The following is a 15,760-nucleotide window of genomic DNA, read 5'->3' as shown; positions in this document are numbered from 1 at the left end:
TGGGCAGCTTTTTCCCATCTTCTTTTCCTGATGGCTGGAATGGAGACATGATGTGGGAGCTTGAGCAGTCATTTGGGACCAGGACTAGCAAGCTGAGGACTGGGGATGGCAGGGTAGTGCGGGGAAAGGGGCTTAGGTCCTGATGGTGGTGGAGCTCACAAATCACATCTGTACTAGTTATCTCTGGATTTGTTTACGTGAGAGAAAAAGACACTCTCATCTTGTTTTTAACTTTTTGTTTTTATGGTATATGCCCCTGAACCTAATTCTCACTGATGCAGGGTTAGAGCCGAGGAAGACCGATGGAGGGTTAAACCTGTCAGCAGAGAGAAGGGTCAGGGGCCCTGCTCGCCTTTCCCTCCATCTCAGCTTCAGCAATCATGGGGGAGGGGAAAGGGGAGTCATCTCCGGCTTGTTCACCACCCACTGGTGATGCCCCATTCACAAGGGGGCCCGGCTGGCCACGCGACCCAGCAGCATCCATTTGAAGGCAGCAAGCAACAAGCTGGCTCCATTCACAAACCCTGTCCTCCTTTGAAAACCAATCACCGTGCGAAGCGTGACTGGGTGGTGGCTGGTGTCGGCCCATCTGTCACGCCCTTTCAGGGAGCCTGGTGGCGGCAGCCAGCTTGGGCCGAGCCAGCCCCTCTCCCTTTGTACCCCAGGGACACGCACTGTAACGAGATCACAGTGCCTACTGAATTATTCAGAGCTGCCCTGAGTGTCAGTTTTATTATAAACATGCAGATTGCTCCAGGCTCCAAACTTCCAAACCTCCAGCAGCCACCTCCTTCCAGGATTTTGCACTGGCTGCTTTGTGCCTGTGATTTTCCCCGGCCCTGATGGCCTAATTTCCCTCTAACCAGTTCCTACCTGCTGCTGGGCTCGAAGGCCTCGGCCCTTTATCCATTGCTTCCATAGGCCCTATTTTGTGCTCAAAAACTGTCCTCTCCACTGCCCCAGCAGTCCTGCCGCTGCTTCTCCCATACTGGCTTCACCGCCCAAGTGGGTGACATCAGACTTGGAGAGTGCAGCTTGCCTTCCTCTGGTGGGGACATGGACCCTCCGCTCCTGTGGGCCTAGTGTGATCTTTAAGCCCACTAGGTCTCTCCACCCATCTGGGTGTTTTAGCCCCAGCTGTGTCCTCTGCCCTTCCCCATATATCCCAGATCCCCGGTGCTCTTCGGAGTTGATCCCGAGAATACCCCCCAGCTGGTAATGAAGCGGAGATGGTAATGCACATTTAAGAGTAATGAAATGCAGTGATATTTCAGGCCTGACAGACCTATTTCTGGCAGCCTTAGAATTAAAGTGTGAGGCTTTGTACTGCAGCTGCTACTAGGAGCCTTCAGAGTTTTTCTAAAGATGTGAATAAAGCTTCCAGGGTTTCAGCTCAGATCACTGTGGCTATTTATCCTGCTGCTGCTTTCATTGTACCTTTTTATTTGAAATTTTAGAGCTTTTAGATGAAGGGAGCGCAGCAGTAAGTGCGAAGCATACAAAATATCCTGGTGGGGGAGAATGTCCCGGTTTTTCTCTCCAATTGTCCATGACAGCTCTGGGAGGAAAGAGCTGCTCGCAGGGAATACTGCCTCTGTCTCCCCTTTGAGTGGGCTCCTCCTGAATTCTTGCCCCGCTGCAGTAGGAAATGGGGCCTCCTGAGAAAGCTCTGGAAGGGAATCCATGCCACCAAGATTGACGGGGCTGGGTGTGGGCTGGCCCTCCCCCAGCGGCTCAGTGCTGTGAGCTTGGTATAGACTCTCCTCAGTTGGGGAATGTGGTGGAAAGGAGCTGATTCACACTAGGCCGACAGTGAGAGCTCTCACTCCAGTCCTCCAGTTAGGAAAGTTGGGCTGCTCTTCCAATCTCTGCACCCAGCTCTATCCATCACATCCAGAAGGATGGAGCCATCCATGAGGAGAGGCCACGTAGGACAGTGGTGCAAACATGGGCTCCACTGGCAGACAAACCTGAGGGCGAAACCTGGTGAGACCAGCTGCCTTGCCCAGGACAAGCCACTTGCCCTTTCTGGCCCTCACTGTCTCATTTTCCCCACCTGTAAAATGGGGATAATAAGCATCCATCGCCCAGATCCTTGTGATGCATGTAAAGTACCTGGCACATATGAAGTCACAAAGCGTATTATTAACAAGGAACAGTGTGAGTAATAGTCCCAGGACGCAGGCTAGCGAGACCTCCTTCCTGCACTCACTCATGTGCCACCCCCTTTTCACTCCGGGGCAGTGTGGTGCAGTGAGAAGGGGCTCTAGAGTCACACAGAGCTGGGCTCCGACCCTGGTTCCGTCATTTTCCAGTTTTATGAGATCAATTCGTGAGACTCAGATTTTCTGAGTCCTGGTTTCCTCATCTGTAAGAAGAGTGATAATAAATATTCACCTCAAAGGACATTAGTGAGGATTAAATGAGATCATGTTTATACAAGAACCCACACAGTGCCTGGCACACAGTGGGTGTTGATAAATGATGGTTCCCTTCCCTCTTTCCTTTTCTCTCTGCTTCTATTAAAAAAGGAGGGGAGTTTTAGAATCAGCCACCAGTGTAAAAGAAATGCAGGAGGAAAATAAGCATGGTAAATGGTGGTGGGGGGATTTCATCAGCAAAATCCAGAGTTTGGAAAATTCTATAGGACAAATGGCCCAGAATCCTCAATGAACAAATGACAAGAGAGAGAAAGAGAGGGAGGGCCAAGGGAAATGTGACAGTCAGTCAGGCGTGGAGGCTCACACCTGTAATCCCAGCATTTTGGGAGGCTGAGGCAGGAGGATTGCCTGATACCAGGAGTTCAGGACTAATCTGGGCAACATGGTGAGACTCCAGTCTCTACAAAAAACTTAAAAATTAGCTGAGTGTGATGACTTGCACCTGTGGCCCCAGCTTCCTGGGAGGCTGAGGCAGGAGGATTGCCTATGCGCAGGAGGTTGAGACTGCAGTAAGCCATGATTACACCACTGCACTCCAGCCTGTGTGACAGAGCAAGACTCTGTCTTTAAAAAAAGAGGCTGGGCGCAGTGGCTCACACCTGTAATCCCAGGACTTTGGGAGGCTGAGGTAGGTGGATCACCTGAGGTCAGGAGCTCAAGACCAGCCTGGCCAACACGGTGAAACACCGTCTCTAGTAGATTAAAAAAAAAAAAAAAAATTAGCTGAGCATGGTGGCGTATGCCTGTAATCTGAGCTACTTGTGAGGCTGAGGCAGGAAAATTGCCTGAACTCGGGAGGCAGAGGTTGCAGTGAGCTGAGATCGTGCCATTGCACTCCAGCCTGGGCAACTAGAGCAAAACTGTCTCAAAAAAAAAAACAGACAATTTTCCTGCCGCAAAAAAACTCTTTGGTAACTCTCTATTGCCAATCATCCAGCAGAGTACAAAATCCTTATTATGTGATTCAAAGCTCTTCACAGTTAGGCTCAGCCTTCCTGCCTCCTTCCTTGAGCCTAGGCCAATCCCCGTCCCCTCATGCAGCCTGGCTTTGGTCATACCAGCCAGGCCACTTCATGCTTCCATGACTTCTCTTATGTAATTACCTGGCAGTTCCTCCTCCCTGGCCCTTAACTTCATCTATCGAAGATGAAAATATTTTTCAAAAATCAGTTCAAATGTCATTATTCCTTGGTGGTTTCTGGATGTCTTTCCACTGCTCACTAAATATCTCTGCCTCTCTGCCTTCTGGCATATGGTAGGATCTCTCTCCCTGGCTGTCTGTATTTGCATGGGGCCACGTGACCAGCTTTAACCAATGAGCTGTGAGTGGAAGTCATACATTTCACTTCTGGGCCAAGAATTCCAGAACTCGATTGCTAATTCAGAACTTTCTGAGCTGTCTTTCCCTCTGGCTCAGTGATGGGTGACATCCAGATAAAACTGTTCTCAGGCTGGGCGCGGAGGCTCATGCCTGTAATCCTAGTGCTTTGGGAGGTTGAGGTGGGAGTTCAGGAGTTCGAGAACAGCCTGGCCAGCATGGTGAAACCCCATCTCTACTAAAAATACAAAAAGTAGGCAGGTGTGGTGGCGGGCGCCTGTAATCCCAGCTACTTAGGAGGATAAGGCAGGAGAATTGCTTGAACCTGGGGAGCAGAGGTTGCAGTGAGCCGAGATCGTGCCACTTCACTTCAGCCTGGGAGTAATAGTGAAACTCCGTCTAAAAAAAAGAAAAGCTGTTCTCTTAGGCTAGGTTCTGCAGTGCGCATGGTGCCATGGAGTAGAACCTCGTGTCCACCTGTGGGCACTATGTAGTGTGGGACGCATATATCTGAGGGGCTTTTTGTTTCCTCAGCACAACCTAGTCTATCCTAAGTCTTTCCTCTCTGAGTTGCAATCCACCATGCTGCTGTCCTCTGTGTTTTCACATTATATAGTGTGTATGTAATGTGTCCAGATGACACCCCTGTCAGGTCAGAAATCCTATGTTATGATCTTTGCATTCTGGCCCGCAGCAGCCAGCACAGTGCTGTGCAGAGGGATGAATGTACAGCAGTCCTTAGCTGTGGTGGATGCACTTGGCCATATGTGCAGAAGTTGACAGGTGCCATCCTTGCCAGGGGTTCCTGTACTCATTAGTCTTGGGAATCTCGATGGTTTGGAGATGGAACCAGGACCTGGCTTTATCTCGATGAATGGCATGCCCAGCTCCAGGGAATAAAGTATGGTTGATCTAGGCAAATCCTAATAATCCCTTTCCCTGGTGGTTATAATTCGTTTAGACATGGGTACACAAACCAGTTTTGGACAATGAACTGTAAAGGGAAAGTCATTGTTTCCTCCTGGGAAGACAGAAACAGATGAGAAAGGCAGCTAGTCTGTTCTAGTTTGGATTTCCTGGATTGCAAAGCCTGAGACAGGCATCAAATGCTGATTGTTTATGTGGTAAGTGATTCTAGGGAGCAGGGAAAAGAGGGGATGGAGAAGGGAGTGGGGAGAATGAAACAGGTAAGGAAGACAAGCCAACAAAGGGAGCACTTTTGAGCTTGTTATTATAATTGTCCCTTCAAATGGCAGGAGGCTGGAGCATTTATCCAGAGACTTTCATTGGCTGCCAGTTGCACCTCATTTTACTGAAACTGAATGTTCCCTGTGCCTTCCTAGTGACAAGAATCCACTGGGTGCGTTTCATCTTGGCCTGTTCGGTCCACCGCTTCCTCTTTTTTGAACCCTCTATCCTGATTTCCTGGTTTCTATGGCAGCTCTCCCTCCAGTGCTTGTCCAGCCTCTCTGGCTGCTTCTTGGTTTCCTTCCCAGGCTCCTTTTCCTTCTTCCACTCTGTGGCTGATCTTCTGGATGCTATTCTAGTCTTCCTCACTTCTACCCACTCTTAACTGGGCAAACCGTTTTGCGAAATAGTTTCCACTGTTACTGTTGTGATGATGCCAGCTCCTATGTCTGTGCCCCCAGCTCTCCCTCCTGAGTCCTGTAGGCATATAGCGCTTCATCCATACAACATGTGTTTATTAAGCAGTTTGAATATGCCCAGAGTTGCGGTAGGGCAGTAAATAGGAACGCACCTTCTAGAAGTGCTAGCCAATCTGGAGCTAGTGGCCAAAATCCAAGTAAACAAGTAAGTAAGCCAGATATTTTTAGATAGTGACAGGTTTTTTTGCAGACAATAAAACAGGTCAGTGTGATAGAGGGTGTATGCGTGTGTGTGCATGCACGCTATTTTAGAATGACTGCTTTGAGGAGGTAACATTTCAGCAGAGATCATGTAGTGGTATCTGTCATTTGTGGTTATGCAAGTGTGAAGGTCATAGAGGCATAGAGGACTTATCAGTGTGTTTGGGGAAGAGGAGGAAGGCCAGTGTGGCTGGAGCAATGTAAGGACAAGGGAGTGGTGGGAGATAAAGTCAGAAAAATAGCAGGGGCCCACTTAAGTAGGGCAAGGTGAGCATGCATTGAACAAGATCCCCAGGTGACACTTACGTAAGCTTCTGCACACATTTGAAAACCATCGAGTAGATGAAGAAGAGATGAGAAGAGAAACCCCATTTAAAAGTTATTCTTAAAAAAGTATTTTGAGCTGCGTGTGGTGGCTCACTCCTGTAATCCTAGCACCTCGGGAGCCGAGGCAGGTGGATCACTTGAGGTCAGCAGTTCAAGACCAGGCTGACCAACATGGTGAAACCCTAGCTCTACTAAAAATACAAAAATTAGCCTGGCGTGCTGGCGGGTGCCCGTAATCCCAGCTACTTAGGAAGCTGAGGCAGGAGAATTGCTTGAACCCGGGAGGCAGAGGTTGCAGTGAGCCGAGATCATGCCATTACACTTCAACCTGGGCTACAAGAGTGCAACTCCGTTTCAAAAAGGAAAAAAAAAAGTATTTTGGAGGCTGGGCACAGTGGCCCACGCCTGTAATCCCAGCACTTTTGGAACCTGAGGTGGGTGGATCACCTGAGGTCACGAGTTTGAGACTAGTCTGGCCAACATGGTGAAACCCTATCTCTACTAAAAATACAAAACAAGGCCAGGTGCAGTGGCTTACCCTGTAATCCCAGCATTTTGGGAGGCCGAGGCAGGCAGATCATAAGGTCAGGAGATTGAGATCATTCTGGCCAACATGGTGAAATCCCATCTCTACTAAAAATACAAAAAAGAAAAAAAAAAAAAATAGCTGGACATGGTGGCGCCTGCCTGTAATCCAGCTACTCGGGAGGCTGAGGCAGGAGAATTGCTTGAACCCAGGAGATGGAGGTTGCAGTGAGCCGAGATTGTGCCACTGCACTCCACTGCACTCCACACCACTTACACTCTGGGCAACAAGAGCGAAATTCCATCACACACACACACACACACACACACACACACTTTGGAAAGAGTAAGATACACAAAAATATAACATTTTGTTACAACCTATGTACCCTTCATCTAGCCTCAACATTAGTAACTTTATTTTACAAAGGAAACTGAAAGTAGTAGCCAGGAATGTAGGAGGAAGACCAGGGAAGAATTGTGTCCATGAAGCATGTCAAAGAGAGAGAGATCAACAGTGACAAATAAAGGGAAAATGCTCTGTAGGTTGAGCAGAGGTCAAATCCCTGCCAACATCATGGCCCTGTGTTGTCCCATGGGCTTCTCACAGTACATGTGGCTGTTATGGTGCCAGCTGCCCCTCGGCCTGCTTCTCCTCTTGTTTTCTCTGTCAAAGTCTTCAATGGCTTCTGTTTGGGATGAAAGCAGGGACTGAGACCTGGACTTGAGCTCAGGGAGTTTATTTGGGAGATGATCCTGGGAAGCAGGGTGGGAGAGCAAGAAGAGTGAGGCAGGGAAGAAGGAAAAGCCACAAAGAGTATGTGATTGCGCTGATTACCACTGTGAGCAACTGAAGATCTGGCTGGGCCTGTAAGGAACTGGGTAGAACGCATCTCAGACCGGCCTTCAGCAGCATAGGAGGTAGGGCACTTATTCAGTCGTCTCTCATGCCCCATTTCTTGAGCGCTGTGTGGGAGATATTAGCTTCCCTTCTGCCCAAGGCAGAAGCCAGCTGTGAGGCAGCCACGTCGTGGCCATTAAGAAGCGATGCTAGGCCGGGCGCGGTGGCTCACGCCTATAATCCCAGCACTTTGGGAGGCTGAGGCGGGTGGATCACGAGGTCAAGAGATCGAGACCATCCTGGTCAACATGGTGAAACCCCGTCTCTACTAAAAATACAAAAAATTAGCTGGGCATGGTGGTGCGTGCCTGTAATCCCAGCTACTCAGGAGGCTGAGGCAGGAGAATTGCCTGAACCCAGGAGGCGGAGGTTGCGGTGAGCCGAGATCGTGCCATTGCACTCCAGCCTGGGTAACAAGAGCAAAACTCCGTCTCAAAAAAAAAAAAGAAGCGATGCTGTGAGTGCCTGGGTGGGGGCGGGGACGACTGTCTGCCACAGCTGCAGCTGAATCTGAGCGGGGAGAGAGGGTATAGAGTGCAGGACACCTAGAGTTATGTGCTGCAGCTCCACCACCGACTTGATAGGATCTAACCTCCTTATCATGACACCAGTGTTCTCCTGTTAGCCAGCCCAGAAACTTGGGAGTCATTCTAAATGCTTCCCTAACTACCTTCTCTCCCTCATTTATCTCTGAAGCCACGCTTTTAGTTTTTAGTTCAAGTGGTCATATATTGAGGATCGTGGTAATGAGCTCCTTATCTTTTATTAAATGCCAATGACACCAAACAAATGATATATATAAGAAATTGGAGGCCAGGCGTGGTGGCTCATGCCTGTAATCCCAGCACTTTGGGAAGCTGAGGCAGGTGGATCATCTGAGGTCAGGAGTTTGAGACCAGGTTGGCCAACATGATGAAACCTGTCTCTACTAAAAAAAAAAAAAAAATTAGCTGGACATAGTCGTATGTGCCTGTAATTCCAGATACTTGGGAGGCCGAGGCAGGAGAATTGCTGGAACCTGGGAGGTGGAGATTGCAGTGAGCTGAGATCATGCCATTACACTTCAGCCTGGGTGATGGAGCAAGACTCTGTCTTAAAAAAAAGAGCCAGGCGTGGTGGCTCACTCCTCTAATCCCAGCACTTTGGGAGGCTGAGGTGGTTGGATGACGAGGTCAAGAGATTGACACCATCCTGGCCAATATGGCGAAACCTCATCTCTACTAAAAATACAAAAATTAGCTGGGTGTCGTGGTGCGTGCCTATAGTCCCAGCTACTCGGGAGGTTGAGGTGGAAGAATCGCTTGAACCCTGGAGGCGGAGGTTGCAGTGAGCCTAGGTTGCACCACTGTGCTCCAGCCTGGTGACAGAGCAAGACTTCATCTCAAAAAAAAAAAAAAAAAAAAAAAAGAAAGAAATGAAATTGGAAGTGATGGGGAGTCCATTGAGGGGTACATGACTCAGTACTAGGAACTCAGAGAAAGCTTCCAGGAAGAAGTGACTGCTAAGCTGAAATCTGAGGACTGAGTAGAAATTAGCCAAAGAAGTATGATGAAAGTTCAGTTATAGGGAAGACCATGTGTGAAAGCTCAGAAAGGGTGTGGCAAGTTTAAGACATTAAAAGACATCTGGAGTGTGATGGAGGAAGAGAAGAGAGATTGGCTAGATCATACAGGACTCTGCCAACCTTATGAACAAATATTGACTTTATTCCAAAGGCAATGGGAAACCTGAAGAATTAAAGATAGGAGGGTGATGATTGAATCTGAGTTTTAGTAAGATCACTTTGGCTAAAGTATGGAAAAAAATTAGTAGATGATACTAATTTTGGCTATTTGGCTATAAACTCCTGGTTGGGTGCCTGGCCAGTGTCTGTTCCCTGCCTCCTGCCATAGTCATAGTTTTCCTTTAGAGGATTTCACATGTTCAACCATGTGATTTGGGTGTGATGAGCTCTTCCCAGCCATTGCTAAGTTAATTAGTGCACTGGCCACAGTAGCTGGTTCAGGGATGGGCACTTGATCCATTTTAAGTGAGTGAGAGATTATGAGTCTTAGGACTTGTATAGCAGCTACAAGTTTGAAAATGTAAGGTATGAATTGCTGTGGCCATGCCATGACTATTTTGGGAGAATTTGGAGCTATTGGAAGACTACTGTATGAAACATGATGGTGCCATGAAAGGCGGAGTGAGAGAAAGGGGGAACTGAGTTCATGGTAACACTGTAAGAACTCTTGGATTAAGCCTTATTTACTTTTTTTTTTTTTTTGAGATAGGGTCTTGCTTGCTGCCCAGGCTGGACTGCAGTGGTGTGATCATAGTCACTGCAGCCTTGACCTTGTAGGCTCAAATGATTCTTCCACCTCAGCCTCCTGAGCAGCTAGGACCACAGATGCATGTCACTGTGCCCAGCTAATTAAAATTCTTTTTTGTAGAGATGGGGTCTCGCTATGTTGCCCAGGCTGGTCTGGAACTCTTGGCCTGCAGTGAGCTGAGATTGTACCACTGCCCATCTCAAAAAAAGAAAGAAAGAAAGAGAAAGAAAGAAAGAAAGAAAGAGAGAGAGAGAGAGGGAGGGAGGGAAAGAAGGAAAGAAAGGAAGGAAGGAAGAAAGAAAGAAAGAGAAAAAGGTAAGCTTATGTTCAAACTAGCCTATGCAAAAACAGATAGAGAAGGAAGAAAATACAGCCAGGAGTTCGAATCCACCCACCTTGGCCTCCCAAATTGCTGGGATTATAGGCATGACCACCAGGCCTGGCCTCAAGCCTTATTTAAAGCCATCTCTTCCTCTAAACTTTATAGTAAAGTGAGCCAATAAATTCTCCGTATTCTTTAAACCAGTTGAATTGGAGATTGGTTTACTCTAACCTAAAGATTCCTAACTGATACAGAAATGAGTTCCATAAAGTGTTTTAAGAGACAGGCCCTAAAAATGGGATTGGTTCAACCAAAGAGGTGAGATGAAGGATAAAGAACCCCTACATTTTCGGCTGAAAAATTGGCCATCTAATTAGCTAGTTACACAGTTTCCTGTTGTGGCTTGGGGTGCAGATCATGTGCCTACTGTGGCTGTAGCAGTGCACTACTTAGAAAAATGTAGAGTGTTGGACTGGGCTTGCTATCAATAAAGTACTATAAAAGGGTAAGCTGCCTTCAGGTGCAGTGGTTCACACCTGTAATCCCAGTACTTTGGGAGGCCGAGGCGGGTGGATCGTGAGGTCAGGAGACCAACGTCACCAACATGGAGAAACCCCGTCTCTATTAAAAATACAAAAATTAGCTGGGCATGATGGTGCGTGCCTGTAATCCCAGATACTTAGGAGGCTGAGGCAGGAGAATTGCTTGAAGCCAGGAGGCGGAGGTTGCAGTGAGCTGAGATCACGCCACTGCCCTCCAGTCTGGCGACAGAGCGAGACTCTTTCTCAAAAAAAAAAAGGTAAGCTTGGCTATGGGCTATGGGCTATGGATATGGGATATGGGATATGGAAAATGGGCTATGGGATATGGATATGAAATATGGATAGGGGATACGGGATATGGGATATGGGATATGGTTGAAGGCTTATCCCCAGCCCTTTCCCAAGTGCCTCCTGGTGTTTACTCCTCCTAAAACAAAGGTGACCATAACTTCCGTTACAGATGTAAGTGGGACACAGCCTATAGGCAATGACCAGTTTTAGAGTGCCTCCCAGCCAGTTTCTTCAAGTTGTTCAAAGGTACAGTTCAAGACTAAATGTAAGGCTGGATATTTGGGAAGATAACTAAGAGCTATTTTCTTAGAGAAAGAAATACCCAGGCCAGACTCCAGACTCAAAGACTAGTCTCAGAAAGAGCTCTGGTTTCTGCCAGGTGCGGTGGCTCACGCCTGTAATCTCAGCACTTTGGGAGGCCGAGGTGAGTGGATCACCTGAGGTTGGGAGTTCAAGACCAGCCTGACCAGCATGGCGAAACCCCGTCTCTACTAAAAATACAAAAATTAGCTGGTTGTGGTGGTTCATGCCTGTAATCCCAGACACTTGGGAGGCTGAGGTAGGAGAATCGCTTGGATCCAGGAGGCAGAGATTGCGGTGAGCTGAGATCACGTCATTGCACTCCAGCCTGGGCAACAAAAGTGAAACTCCCCCCCGGGGGGAAAAAAAAAAAAAAAAAAAAAAAGCTCTGTCTGGTTTTGTATAGCTCTACTAGCTCATAGAATCAACCAGGAGCCCACAAAGAAACTCCAAGCCCAGATGACAATGGCTGTAGACTTCAACTCTTTTTTTTTTTTTTTTTTTGAGACAGAGTTTCGCTCTTGTTACCCAGGCTGGAGTGCAATGGCACGATCTCGGCTCACCGCAACCTCCGTCTCCTGGGTTCAGGCAATTCTCCTGCCTCAGCCTCCTGAGTATCTGGGATTACAGGCACGCGCCACCATGCCCAGCTAATTTTTTGTATTTTTAGTAGAGACGGGGTTTCACCATGTTGACCAGGATGGTCTCGATCTCTTCGACCTCGTGATCCACCCGCCTTGGCCTCCCAAAGTGCTGGGATTACAGGCTTGAGCCACCGCGCCCGGCAGACTCTTAACATTATTTTCAGGTCCCAAAGCACAACCAATCTGTCTTCACAGAACCACTGCTTTAACGTCTTCCATGAACATTAAAGCAGTGGTTCTCACACTTTAGTGTACATAAGATGTTTATTAAAAATATAGATTGCTGGGTGCGGTGGCTCACGCCTGTAATCCTAGCACTTTGGGAGGCTGAGACAGGCGGATCACCTGAGGTCAGGAGTTCGAGACCAGCCTGACCAATACGGTGAAACCCCGTCTTTAAAAAAAAAAAAAAGAAAAAAAATATATATTATTGGGCTTCAACCCCAAAGAATCTGATTCCTTCCATCTGGGATTGGGCTTGGAGAGCTGCATTATTAACAAATATCCTTGGTGATTCACATGCAGGTGGCTAGGGAGCCCCACTTTGGGAAACATTGCATTTAAGGAAATTATTAAATTCTTTAAGGATGATCAGCAGGACTCATTTCGTCCTGATACTATCTGTGCCCTATGTAGGGCCCAGAGTGAAAGCTCAGCAGAGCCTTGTCTATTAGATCTGAAAAGCATGGGTTTCTACAGCCAAGGTAGGTTTGGGAAGTATGTGGACTGTGATTCCAGGAACTGATTTGCCCTGAGTCCCTGCTGTCTTACTCCTTGATCATGTTTGATTCTGCCTTGGATCTATTAAGGCTGCTTTGTCCAAACACTGAGCTGGCAGTGAGTGTGCCTGGGATTCTCTGTCAGTGTCCCTTGTATAGTCAGAGAATTCTGGACACATCTGTGGGAGGCAGAGAATATGACAAACACTGGGGAGAGTGTTTACTAGGCTTTTCCATGTTTATTTTCTTTCCTCCATCTCACCTTAGGACAGGGAGTATTCTGAAAGCCTTAGTGAAGCAGTTACACTTTTCTGACACCTTCAATGACGCATATGTCTCAGTGCCACACACCCTCCATTGAAGGCCTTGGGATTGTCAAGGTCAGGATATTTAAAGTCACATTCTTGGGAGTGCTCTGGACATTGCCAGGTCAGCTCAGGATGAGGGAGGTACCCAGAGACAGCTGTCAGTGTCAGTGCTCATAGTTTATGGTGAGTCTAATAGGAAATGCCAGTTATAGGTATGGTCTTATCATTGCTTAGTTATAGCTGGTGATGGCCAAGTGGCTATGGGTTTCTCTTCATTCATTCTCCTAAACTTTTTTTTGCTGTTGTTGTTTTAAAGAAAGTATCTTGCTCCATTGCCAAGGCTGGAGAGCAGTGGCATAGTGACAGCTCACTGCAGCCTTGAACTCCTGGGCTCAAGTAATCCTCCTGCCTCAGCCTCCTGAGTAGCTAGGACTGCTGGCAAATCCACCATGCTCAGTTAATTTTTTCATTTTTTTGTAGAGACAAGGTCTTTCTATGTTGCTCTGGCTAATCTCAAACTGCTGGCCTCAAGTGATCCTCCTGCTTTGGCCTTCCAAAGTGTTGAGATCACAGGCATGAGCCACTGCCCCGCCTCATTCTCCTAAACATTTATTTCTTTTCTCTTTTTCTTTCTTTCTTGCTTTTTTTTTTTCCTGAATCTTATGTTTACTGAGTTCTTCTGAACATTTAATTCAGCACTTACTATATACCAGACACCAGAGAGAACACAAAGATGTTGAGATATAAGTCTACCCCAAATGAGCTCACAGACTAGAAAGCAACATGGTGTACCTGCAGAGAGACTCATAAGCGATAGTCATACTCACAGGTAGGGTATTATAAGCTCACTAAAGAAGAGCTTCCAACCTGCACTGGTGGAGATAATGGTGGGGCATAGGGAAGTCTTCTGAAAGCAAGGTCCTGAGCTGAATATACAAATTTAAGCAGAAGTTATCCAGAACAACTTCTGTTTCTGGCCAAGATGGAATAACAGGCATGGACTTTATGCTCCTTCCTAGAGCAATTAAAATGTTGTATAAAATATATGAAGCAATGGTTTGGGATATCAGACAGCACAGGACAGTGATCCCTGAGAGAGGGAAAACAAATGAGCTGAGCTGTACATTTGCTCCATCCTACTGCCTTGAGAGAGTTTCCAGGCTGCTTTGCAAAGAGGAGGAATCCAGGCAGAGTCCAGTAGCCTCTCTGAGCTGAGGAGATGGAACAGGGAATCCATGGAGGCCAAGGCAGCTATGGTTTTAAGGGCAATGTACCAAACAGGAGAGAGCTACAGAGAAATGAAGGATAAGAATAAAGGTGGGGGGCAAGAGGTGGGGGGAGAGAGAGAGAGAGGCAGAAATCTGGAGAGGGTCCCCTTGAGTCTTTGGCTGAGTACTGATCAGAGCATGAATGTGAAGAAAGTATCTGAGTCTAGGGAAACAACCACACAAAAGGAACAGAGGAAATAATCCCTGGAGTCTGTGTTCTCATCACCAGTTGGAAAACCTCATAAATCACAAGACATCAGATAGAGTACTCAGAAGGGTATTATCTCAGTAGTTGGGCAAAGTTAGCACTAGACTAGTAGATATTCTGGTCTCAACTAACAAAGTTTAAACACAATCAAACTTGAAAAGATCTGTTTCCAAATGACTGTGTCTCAGAACAAAGTTCCAGAGTATTTATAGAAATATAAAACTATCCAACACCCAACAAGGTAAAATTCACAATGTCTACTATCCAGTCAAAAGTTACTGGATACAGGCATACAAATAATGAGGAAAATATGACCAATAACAAGGAAAATAAATCAATCAATGGAAACAGACCCAGAAATGACATAGATGTTAGAAAAAGGACATTAGTAGACAGGACATTAAAACAGTTGTTATATGTTTAAGAAAGTAAAAGAAAGATTAAGTATGTTAAATAAAGGCATGGAAGATATTTTAAAAATCTAAACTAAACTTCTACCAATGAAAACTATAATGTGAAATAAAAAATATATTGGGTGAAATCAACAGCAGAGTAAACACTACAGAAGAAAAAACAAATAAAGCTGAAGATATATTCATAGAGACTATCCAAAAAGAAACACAGAGAAGAAAGATTGAGAAAAACAAAAAAGAGCAGAGCGCCAGTGAGCTGTAAGAAAACTTCAAGTGGCTGCCGGGCGCGGTGGCTCACACCTGTAATCTCAGCACTTTGGGAGGCCAAGGTGGGCAGATCACAAGGTCAAGAGATCGAGACCATCCTGGCCAGTGTGGTGAAACCCTGTCTCTACTAAAAATACAAAAATTAGCGGGACCTGGTGGCGTGCACCTGTAGTCCCAGCTACTCGGGAGGCTGAGGCAGGAGAGTTGCTTGAACCCGGGAGGCGGAGGTTGCAGTGAACCAAGATTGTACCACTGCACTCTAGCCTGGAGACAGAGTGAGACTCCGTCAAAAAAAAAAAAAAAAGCCATACTGGTGGCTCACACCTGTAATCCCAGCACTTCGGGAGGCCAAAGCAGGTGGATTACAAGGTCAGGAGATCAAGACCATCCTGGCTAACATGGTGAAATCGCATCTCTACTAAAAATACAAAAAAAAAAAAAAAAAAGCTTGGCATGGTGGTACACACCTGTAGTCCCAGCTACTTGGGAGGCTGAGGCAGGAGAATTGCCAGGAGAACCCAGGAGGGGGAGGCTGAAGTGAGCCGAGATTATGCCGCTGCACTCTATCCTGGGTGACAGCATGAGAATCTGTCTCAAAAAAAAAGAAAACTTCAAGTGGCCTAATATTTGTGTAATTGGAGTCCCAGGCAAAGGAAGAGGGTAGAAAAATATTTGAAAGCATAATGACCAAATATATTCCAAATTTGATGAAAACTGTAAGTCCACAAATCCAAGCTCGATGAACCCCTAGCACAAAAAAACTGGAGAACTACACAAAGAACACAT

At 46.7% G+C, this 15,760-nt stretch overlaps 1 protein-coding gene across 3 annotated transcripts in view; it reads left to right on the top strand.

Annotated features, from left to right (window-relative positions):
* LOC116558834 overlaps window positions 1–15,760 on the top strand; it is a 32,337-nt gene that overhangs the window by 3,382 nt on the left and 13,195 nt on the right. The gene's annotated exons all lie outside the window — the stretch shown is intronic.

This window comes from Sapajus apella, unplaced genomic scaffold, assembly GCF_009761245.1.
Source record: "Sapajus apella isolate SASKATOON/1434 unplaced genomic scaffold, GSC_monkey_1.0 scaffold2, whole genome shotgun sequence".
Classification (NCBI taxonomy): Eukaryota; Metazoa; Chordata; class Mammalia; order Primates; family Cebidae; genus Sapajus; species Sapajus apella.
Note: the sequence above shows the minus strand (reverse complement) of the source record. Positions and strands in the feature narration are given on the sequence as shown.